This window comes from Herpailurus yagouaroundi, unplaced genomic scaffold, assembly GCF_014898765.1.
Source record: "Herpailurus yagouaroundi ecotype Mexico unplaced genomic scaffold, PumYag 192, whole genome shotgun sequence".
Taxonomy (NCBI): Eukaryota; Metazoa; Chordata; class Mammalia; order Carnivora; family Felidae; genus Herpailurus; species Herpailurus yagouaroundi.
In genome coordinates, this window is record NW_024412423.1 from 17,832,698 (window position 1) to 17,844,144 (window position 11,447).

Sequence of the window (11,447 nt, forward strand, 5' to 3'; positions counted from 1 at the left end):
TTGTTTTGTTTTGTTTTGTTTTGTTTTGTTTTGTTTTGTTTTGTTTTTAAACCAGTCTTTAGGGTTCACTGTACATAAAACCATGTCATCCACAAATAGTGGCTCTTTTACTTTTTCCTTTCCAATTTGCTTATTGCTTCTCGGCCTTTTAGCTAGGATCATGTGTAGTATCTGTTCTTACCAGTTTAATATCTAATGTGTCCTCTATCCAATTTGGGTGACTTTTATTTATTTTTTCTGCTTTATCACTCTGTCTGGGACTTCCAGGGCTATGAATAAAATTGGCTAGAGGGGCTCCTGGGTGGCTCCGTCGGTTGAGCGTCCCACTTTGGCTCAGGTCATGATCTCACACTCCATGAGTTCCAGCCCCGCATTGGGCTCTGTGCTGACAGCACGGAGCCTAGAGCCTGCTTCCGATTCTGTGTCTCCCTCTCTCTCTACCCCTCCCCTGTTCGTGCTCTGTCCCTCTCTGTCTCAAAAATAAATAAGAACATTAAAAAAAAAAGTGGCTAGAGTGGGTATCCTTCTCTTCAAGGAAAAGCTTTGAGCTTTTCACCTTTGGGTATGATGTTAGCTGAGAACCTATCATATATGGTTTTATTATGTTGAGGTACATTTTTTTCTGTCCACCTTGGTTTATGTTGTTATCATAAATGGATATTGAATTTTGATGTGCTTTTTCTGCATCTGTTGAGATAATCATATGGTTTTATCCTTTTTTTGTTAATGTGGTGTATCACATTGGTTGATTTGTGGATGTTAAACTGTCTTTGGAATCCATGAGATAAATCACACTTGATCATAGTAAGTTATCCTTTAATGTATTGTTGAATTTTGTTTGCTAAGATTTTGTTGAGGCTTTTTGCAACCATTTTCATCAGGGATATTGGCCTATAATTTTCTTTTTATGTGGTATCCTTGTCTGGTTTTAGTAATGCTGGCCTTGTAAAATGAGCTTGAAAGTATTCCCACCTCTTCGATTTTTGGAAGATTTGAGGAGGATAGGTATTCAGTCTTTTAATAGTCGGTTAAATTCAACGCTTGGATGATCTGGTCCTGGACATTTGTTTGGGAGGTTTTTTTAAAAATGTTTATTTATTAATTTTTGGTGAGAGAGAGTGAGCACACACATGCAGGGGAGGAGAAGAGAGAGAGAACGAGAATCCCAAGCTGGCTTTGTGCTGACAGCCTGGAGCTTGAACCCACAAACTGTGAGATCATGACCTGAGCTGAAATTACAAGTTGGGCAGTCAACCAACTGAGCCACCCAGGCACCCTTGATTACTGATTCAATCTCCTTATTAGTAGTTGGTCTATTCAGCTTTTCTATTTCTTCATGATACAGTATTGGGAGATTGTATGTTTATAGGAATTTATCCATTTCTTCTGGGTTGTTATATTTGTTGGTATATAATTGTTCATAGGAGTTTCTTATGATATCCTTTGTATTTCTGCACTATCACTTGTAACTTTTCTTTCATTTCTGATTTTATTTATTTGAGTTCTTTCTTAGTAAATCCAGGTAAAGTTTTGTCACCTTTATCTTTTCAAGTAACTGGCTCTCAGTTTCATTGCTCTTTTCTGTTGTCTTTTCTAGCTGTTCTCTATTTCATTTATTTCTGCTCTGATCTGTATTTCCTTCTTAATACTTTTGGGTTTTATTTATATTTCTTTTTCTAGTTTCTTTGGGTGTCAAGTTAGATTGTTTATTTGAGATGTTTCCTCTTTCTTGAGGTAGGCCTGTATCACTGTAAACTTTCCTCTAAGACCTGCTCTTGCTGTATTTCTGTGGATTTTGAATTGTTGTATTTCTATTTTCTTTTGTCTCAAGGTACTTTTTTATTTCCCCTTTGATTTCTTCATTGACCTATAGTTTGTTCAGTAGCTTATGGCTTAATTTCCACATATGTGTGACTTTTTTCAGTGTTCTTTAAATGGTTTCCATGTTTTGGGGTGCCTGGATGGCTCAGTTGGTTAAACATCTGACTTTGGCTAAGGTCATGATCTCACTGTTGATGAGTTCAAGCCCTGCATTGGGCTCTGTGCTGACAGCTCAGAGCCTGGAACCTGCTTCAGATTCTATGTCTCCCTTTTTCTCTGCCCTTTCCCTGCTCACACTGTGTCTATCTCTCTCAAAAATAAATAAACATTAAACAAAATAAAGCAATTTCTATGTTTATGCTACTCTTGTCATGGAAAATACTTCTTAAAATTTCAGTCTTCTTAAATTTATTGAGACTTGTTTAATGGCCTAAAATATGATCTGTTCTGCAGAATGTTTCATATGCACTTGAGAAAAATGTGTATTCTGCTGCTTTTGGGTGGAATATTTTGTATATATCTAGCAAGTCCAGTATGGTCTAATATATCATTTAAGATGAATATTTCCTTACTTATTTTTTGTCATGATGATCCAGCCATTGGTAAAATTAGGGCATTAAAGTCCCCTATTATTATTATACTGCTCTCAGTTTCTCCTTTTAGTTCTGTTAATATTTGTTTTATATATTTAGGTGCTTTACTGTTGGGTACCTAAATATTTACAAATGTTATATTTTGTTTTTTTGTTTTGTTTTTGTTTTTGTTTTTGTTTTTTGAGGGGTGGAAGGGCAGAGGGAGATGGAGAGAAGGAATAAGAAGGCTCCAGGCCCAGAGCAGAGACCAAGACAAGGCTTGATCACATAACTGTGAGATCATAACCTGAGCCGAAATCAAGAGTTTGATGCTTAACCAGCTGAGCTGCCCAGGCACCCCACAAATGTTCTGTTTTCTTGTTGGGTTGACCCCTTTATCATTATGTAATACCCATCCTGGTGTTTTATTACAGTCTTTTTTTTAAATTTAAGTGAGCGGGGGAGAGGGACAGAGGCAAAGAGAGAATCCCAGGTAGGCTCACACTCAGTGTGGAATACGACACAAAGCTCGATCTCACAATCCTGAGATCATGACCTGAGCTGAAATCAAGAGTTGGTAGCTCAACCAACTGAGCCACCCAGACATCTCATTATGTTTTTGGTTTTTTTTAAGTCTGTTTTATCTGATACAAGTGTAGCTACCCCAGGTTTTTTTGTTGGGGGGGTGGGTGGCAGGATTTCTGTTTGCATGAAACATCTTTTTCCATTCCTTTATTTTCAGTTTGTGTGTGTCCTTACATCTGAAGTAAGCTTCTTAAAGGCATATTATACACGGGCCTTGTTTTCTTCCATTCAGCCATTTTATGTCTTGTGATTGTAAAATTTAGTGTATTTACATTTTAGTAGTTTTTGATAGATATGCACTTATTGCAGTTGTGTTCATTGTTATCTAGCTGTTTTTATACTTCCTCTCTGTTCCTCTTTTATCTTGCTTTCTTCGCTTGTGGTTTGATAACTTTCTGTGGTGTTATGATTAGACTCCTTTCTCACTATTTTTTATGTATCCACTATGTGTTTTTGCTTTCCGATTACCATGAGGCTCAAATAGAATAGTGAACATATATAATAGTCCCTTTTAAGTTGATTGCAAGTTCAGTTTGAACACACTCTAAAATGCTACATTCCCATTCTCCCATTTTATGTTTTTGTTGTAACATTTTACATCTTTTTATTTTGCATAGCCCTTACCTAATTATTCTAGTTATAGTTACTTTTACCATTTTTTGTCTAACCTTCATACTAGTTTTATACATGCTTAGCCTACTACCTTTATTCTATATTTATCTTTACCAGTGTGATTTTTACTTTCACGTGTTTTCTTGTTATTAATTTGTACCTTTTATTTTTAGCTTAGACTTAAATTTATCTTTGTTTCATTAAGGTGCTTTATTTTGGTAGGGTTTTATCATGTTCTTTGGGACATACTCCTCTCTTTCCTCATTTTACTTGACTCTGTGTTTCTTTCTATGTATTAAGCAAAATAGTTCTTTCTTCAAGGAGTGGCCTTGTATAGGACATGGACCTCACTGTTTCATCTTGCTTTAGCTCTTAATTGTCTCTGGAACCTTGTGATTATCTAAGCAGCCTGATTTCTTCTTGGAAGGGTCCAGCTATTGAGGATGTGATAACAAGATCATTGTTCCAGAGGGAGGGATCTTAGCACCTAGTTTCAGGCTGATTGGAAGCTGTACCTTAAGGCAGCATCTATTAAGGTATGAAAATATATACAGACCTATGACACCACAATTATAAATCCTCCTGGCTTCCAGACCAGGAACTCTAAAGTTCTCTAAACCCATAAAGGGTTCCCTTGACAACAGTTGAAAAATCAGGGCTCCAGACAAGTGTATAGGTCCTTTCTGGGAGGTGCTGGCAAGCTGTAGTGCCAAGAGAGAGTGAGAAGATGGCATCTTCCAGTGTATGTTTCTGGAGAGCATGTCCATAGACTCTAGATATGTGGTAAGCCTGAAGCCCATCCCTTAGCCTGAAGCTCCAGAACAAATAAATAAGCCTTTTTTTTTTACAGGAAAACTAGAGTTCTGTTTTAGACTACTTTCTTTGTATTGGCCTAAGGGCCTGCCAACAAGTGTTTCTGTGGTTATCTTAAACCCACAGGGCCTAGAATACAATTTATCTTGGCCATCAGAGCCAGGTGCCCAAGGGGATGCTGTGTGGGCCATGCATGTGGCCATAGGAGTGGTGTGGGGGCGAGTCATTTCCCTTGTCCTTACTCAGTCCCTGGGAGTGGCATGGGGGTAGGTTGTGCCTCTAGTGCTAGCAAGGCAGAGGGAGAATGCAATAAATTGTGTGAACCAGTGCCTCAGTCCCCACAGAAAGTTATAACAGACTCCTGCTCCTATAGAAGATGCTTTAAGATTAGCTAGTGAATCTCTTTTTCATATGGTGTTTGTGCTTTTCAAATGCTGTGTTTGCACTGAGCCCGGGGTGGTGAATCTGCAAGCAAGCCCTCAAGAGTTGAATCTCCATACCCTATAGCCCTATGGTTCTGGATATAAGCCCTGTTGGTTTTGAAAGTCAGATGTTTTGTGGGCTTCTCTCTCAGAGGTAGGTCCCAAGGCTCACGGACCTCATGTGGGGCACAAACACCTTGCTCCTCAAGAAGAAGCTTCATGCTTGTGAGATCCGTCCCATGTGTGGGTTGTCATGCTGGGTGTGGGGGTTTTGGGTGATATCCCATCTCTGTCTCTCCTCCCCATCTTGATGTGGCCCTTCTATCTTTTGTTGTGGAGAAGCAGCTCAGGTAGTTTTCAGGTTTTTCAGAGGGGATTGTTGCATCTGTAGCTGTAGTCCTGTTGTGTCCATGGGAGGAGGGGAATTCCCCATATTTCTACACTGCCATCATGAACCACCTCCTCCTATATTCTCTTGCTGTTGTGTGGAGTATTCCATAGGTATCTATTAGGTCTAGTTGGCTTATAGTTGTGCAAGTCTTCTATTTCTTTGCTGATCTTCTGTTTATCCAGTTTGTCTATAGTTCTTTCTTATTGATGAGGCAACCTACAGATTAGCCTAATCTGAAATCACATCCCACTTGCCTTTCACTGCAGCCTCTACTGTTTTTTTAGAGTAACCGTAGGCTTCACTTTCTCTGGTGAAATCAATTCCTTTGGGATGAGATTAGGAGCTGTTTCTCCACAGCCCTCCCCTCTAAAATCTCTAAATCCAAGGCTCTGGAGGTAAGGGTGGATACAGTGGCAGTTCTTTGACCTTGAGAAAGTCATCTGAGCAGGTGTATTTCAGTTTGCTCATCTGTGATATGAGGGTGTTGATGAATTGATTCTGTTCTGGTTCCAGTATTCTTTGACTGCATGTGAGGTTACATGCTTTGGTGGGACATGGAAAGTTAACACCAATGACCCCTAACCACAGATTTTGAAAGACATGATATTCAAAAGAATATCTAAATATATAATGGAGTATAGTAAATGTTACATAAGCATTATAGAAAATAATTCTCTCCCTGCCAAATTTTTACATCCTGAATATAAATCACCTATAAATTCCAATTTTCTGTTTAGCTTTCATTGCCCCCAAATAAGTAAACTGTGGGAGAGAGAAGTCACTTTCCCAGTTGCAAAATATGAGGTCCGAGGAAATCCCTGGAACATAGGGACAGATTTTTAATGAACTGTAACATTTTAGTGTACACAAATTAAGATCTCTAATTGTAGAAACTTTAGAAGCAGAATTTCAATTAAAGAATCTGCTAAATGCAGTGAAAAAAATCTAGTTGCATTATAATTCAGTGCCGACTTAGCCAATAACATTTTTAAAATGAAGCAGCAGAAAAATTGATTTCTAGCTGCAGCTGCCTTGGGTTTCTTTTTTATTGGTTAAATGATGCAGGTACAACAGAATCAAACAAGTAATTTCTGATGGCCTCTAATAGCTCCTTCCTGTACCTCTGAGCTGTCAGAAGTGGAAATAGTTGCTCTTAAGGGTAATAACATATATGGGACCATTTGTCTACTTTGAAAGCTTTATGAATCATTTTCAATGATTTCCCTTGATACCTTGTAATATCAGCTATTATGGCCCTCTTCTGTTTCTTCTTAACTCCTACCTCTATGCTCCACAGTCTTACTCATTTTGGATACAACTAAGTGTACCATCATCAGTAACTAGGTTCAGGGAATAGGTTTTATTTGTGACTTTCCCCGTAATTCTCTGAATAATGGGAAAGAAAGATTTGAATGTGCTACAAAATTTTTAGGTGCTAAAACTCAGCGTAGTCGCCTCATGCAGTTAAGTAAATTTGGGTTAGGATATGATGCAGTATTCTTTAATTGCAGTTACACATTAATTTCCGTAACAAAAATATTTTTAATAAAATGTGACAGTGTATTATAACATCCCATGGGCTTAGTAGCAATCAAATGAGAGCTAAAAGAAATGAGCTTGCAACAATGAATAAAAGCTGTATTTTAAAATAAAAACTTGCCAACATCTATTTTTTATAAGTATTTGCCATATATCCTGCAGGAAAAATACCCAACTCATTTGGAAGTGAAAAACTGAGTCAAATTAATGATTCATTATCTAGTAGATTTTTAAGTACGTTTTTAAAAAGTCATTGGGTGGAATTCAGTTAAGCTTGTGTGTTCTAAATATGAAGTTACAGTTTTTGTGTCTTCAGAAATTCAGAGTGTATAGATTCATGTAATTGCACGGTTCCAGTGGTCTCCAAGCTCAGATGTCAAAAAATGGAATTTTATATATTTTATAATTAAGCCCTAATTTGCATTATTGTATGCAACTTAGTCTAGATGTTTTCAAGAAATTCATTTCAGTTCAGGAATTTCCTGACCAAATTTAAATTCTGTTTTAAGTTTTGCACTTCTTTTTTATAATGTATTTTTACATCTTTTATTCTTTCTCATGCTGTTGTAAATTGAGTTTTTTCAATAATTTTGTTCTTCTGGAAGTTATTCCTGGAGGTATTGCTTACGCTTACAGTCAGCTCCATCAGTTCTTTGAATGCTGGTATAATTCCTTATATTAAGCTTCTTGCTTAAATACCTTGAATGATATCTTTTGTCTGCAACAAACTCTGAATGATAGAAAATGACGGGTCATTTGTTGGGTCATGGTGACCTTATATTAACTTTAGAATATATATGAAGATTTCACCTTTAGAAGTTGGTATTCTGTGTCACATAGATGGTGGGAAAATAATAATACATCAGTTTCATACATAAGATATAATAAGTATTGCCTGGGAGATGTGAAGTAAGACACTTGTTTTGGGATTCAGAAAATATCAAATATCACACCATATCAAACCAGCGGTAAAATTCACTGAAATGTTCTAAATGGGAAAGAATTTAATCATGTAACATCTGTTCCTATATGTCCTATGAATACAAGGGATATTTATAGTCTTTGATGTTTAGGAAGAGACTGGCTTCTGCAAATTTAAGAGACTTGATCTTATAAATAAGATTAGGAAAGCTGAACTTGAAGATGGAGCAGCTGTTTAATTACATAGGATGATGTGGAATTTTCCACTTTTCACAGCTCTGATAAAGAGAGAAGGAATATAGGATTAATCCCAAGATAAATTTTAATTAGTCAAAAATTTTTTCCATATCAAAATTAGCTAATAATTTGGAGGATACTGTTCTCAGGAGTCTTCATAACAGATCTAACAGGTATTTTAACAAGGTCTTATTAAATGGTAAAGATAGCTGTTATTTTATCATTTACCTGATCTTAATCATTAAAAAGACTGTTGACAAGATTGGCAAGATTATCATTTAGGTTGCACACAAAAGTTTATATTAAAATACTTTTGGGTGCCTGGGTGGCTCATTCACTTCAGTGTCTGACTTCGGCTCTGGTGATGATCTCGTGGTTTGTGAGTTTGAACCGCGCTTTGGGTTGTCTGCTGTTAGCACAGAGCCTGCTTCGGATCCTCTGTCCCTCTCTCTCTTCACCCCTCCCTGCTCATGCTCTCTCTCGCTCTGTCTCTCAAAAATAATATATAAATTTAAGTATTGTGTGTGTGTGTATAGTATTCAAAAAATACTTTTTAAAGGGTAAATACGAGCTCATATTTAGTTGAGATTGTCAGATGTCTTTCAAAGAAAATATGAAATTTTATTTTAAAAAATTTAAAATACTAAGTGGTATGGATGTTAGCTTATTATACCACATATCATGTACCAAAAATTTGATTAACCTGCTTATTCTAATGTGAATTAGAAAAGTAAAAAAAAAAACCAAAAAACACAGGAGTTTACTCTCTTTATTAAGTATAAGGGATATGTCTTCTCACCCACAAAGCAAGTAGAAATTTAAGCTGGGCTTTGCCTTTCATTTTAGAACTGCTTTATTATTGATGATTTTATTTTTACCAATTGCCATGTAGAGTGTCCAGATTCTCTTCATATTTTTTTATGTTCCATTTACTAACATAACAAAACATTTCTTATTCGGAGAAATGTTGGGGAAAGTCTTTGTATATATGAATTAATTGGCCAGAGAATAGTAGGAGAATTTTAATAAATTCGTTTTGCTTACATGGAAAGGCCACAACTTTTCTTAAATCAGGCTGTCAAAATTCTATGATATTTGTGTTTCTCATATACTGCTTGGCCCCACATCCATTATATGGAGGGAAAAGCAGGATTTATTTCCAACTTGGTTTTTCTGATTTGTATCCCTCCTCCCTAACCAGTAGATTTCCAAAATACAGTTACATTTAACTCTGTTTTGTTCTTTCCCAACCATATCTTATTCTTTATGTTACTTTTTTCATTTTGTGTCTTTGACATTCATTATAGATAATTTTTCTTTTAAGATTTATTTTTACCTCCTTTCATCTTCCTTCTATTCATTGATTCCAAAATATTTAATGGGTATCTATTATTTGTCATATACTGTCCTGAGTGCAGGGATACAGCGATGGGAAAAATTGTAAACAAATTGAATGTTTTTTATACTTCTAAAAAGTAAATACACAATAATAACATGAATATAATATATTCCCAGGATTTAAAGGAAAGAGTAGGGATTTTGCTTTTTTAGACTCTACTCCAATCCCATTCCAGGGACACTTAACCACTTTAAAGTTTAATGTCCCCCTTTCGGACTTTTGTATGGATTTATAAAAATAAATAATTTATATAGAAAGAAATATAAACTTCTGCCTGAACGGAATCATGCTATAAATGCTTCTTAATTTTATTTTTACTCTTAGCAGTGTGATTTCGCAGTCTTTCCATTGCAGAACATGCAGATTCATTTAACTACTATACAAATTTCTATGGAGGTAACTTAATTAATTTAACCATTCCTTTACTGGTTAACATTTAAGTTTCTACTAATTTTCTACTAATATAATAATTACTCTAATGAATATATTTATACATATGTTATAGATATTTTTAGAGATTCTATTTTATAGTGGGGCACCTGGGTGGCTTAGTTGGTAACCATCCGACTTCAGCTCAGGTCGTGGTCTCACGGTTCATGAGTTTGAGCCCCGCCACAGGTTCTTTGCTAATGGCTCAGAGCCTAGAGCCTGCTTTGAATTCTGTGTCTCCCTCTCTCTCTGCCCCTCCCTTGCTCACATTCTGTCTCTCTCTCTCTCAAAAATAAACACACATTAAAAATTTAAGTACACATATAGGTAGATTGATGTAGGTTTTCCTGTGAAACAGTTTACAAAATTAGATCTCTGTGTCCAAACAATATATAAATCCCATGTTTGTTTCAATATTTAATTCCAAAAAAGATTGTACCATGTATACTGCTGTCAATAATTTTGTTAATTTCCTGTGACTTTCCCATATGATCCCACGATAGTTGTTGTAATTTTATTGAATCTGAGAAATGAAATATATTATTGTTTTAATATGTATTTTTCTGATTTTTAGTGAGGTAGGGTAGGTCATCTTTTTGTATAAATATGGTCTGCTTTTACTCCTGTGTGTTGTTACTTAGTCTTTTTCCACTTTTAATCATTTACCTTTTGCTTACTGCAATGTAGACATTATTTATATATGACGAGTATAAAACCTTTGTGCATCCTATACAGGGCATCTATTATTTAATATATAATTAATACCAATTTTTTTATATTCTTATTATATTAGTTTGCTAGGGCTACTGCATATTAATTACATTTCTTAGCACATGAGTTATACTTCCTTTTTAACTGTTTTTAGTGATTGCCCTAGAGTTTACAATTAACACAACTAATTCAAGTCCACTTTCAAATAAACACTAAAGCACTTCGTTGGTTGTGTAAGTTTCTTATAGTAACCAAATAATCTTAAACCCTGCCTCACATCCCGTGTACTGTTACTCTCATTCAGTTCACTTATGTATAATATACAAAGCATGTGTGTGTATATATGTATGTACGTATATATGTATGTATATATGCATATATACATACATATAAGCTTGCATTATCAAATATATTATTGCTATTATTTTGAAAAATTATCTGTTAGATCAATTAGGAAAAAGAAAGAGAAAAAAAATTTTTTTACTTTCTTTGATGTTCATCCTTTATGTTGATCCGAGCTTCTGACCTATATTATTTCCTTCTCTCTAAAGAATTTTTTTTAATATTTCTTACAAGCCAGGTTTACAGGCAACAGATTGTCTTAATATTTTTGTCTGAGAAAGGCTTTATTTCTCCTTCACTTTTGAAAGATAATTTTTCAGGGTATAAAATTCTAGGTTAGTGTTTCTTTCCCTCAACACTTCAAATATTTCACTCCACTCCTTGTTTGTGTGATTTCTGAGGACAAGTCAGATGTAATTCTTCTTCTTGTTCCTCTTTGTGTAAGGTGTTTTTTTTCCTTTGACTTATTTTCGCATTTTTTTATCTTTAATTTTCTGTGTAATTTTTTTGGCACTTATCCTGCTTGGTGTTCTCTGAGCGTCCTGGATCTGTGCTTTGTTATCTAACACTAATTTGGGAAAATTCTCAGTCATATTGTCCAAATACTTTTTCTTTGTCTTTCTCTCTTTGTTCTCCTTTGGGCCATCTCATTT

At 35.4% G+C, this 11,447-nt stretch overlaps 1 pseudogene; it reads left to right on the plus strand.

Moving 5' to 3' along the window:
• The first annotated feature begins 132 nt into the window (after positions 1–132).
• Positions 133–351, plus strand: LOC121010891 (uncharacterized; annotated as a pseudogene).
• The last annotated feature ends 11,096 nt before the right edge of the window (positions 352–11,447 follow it).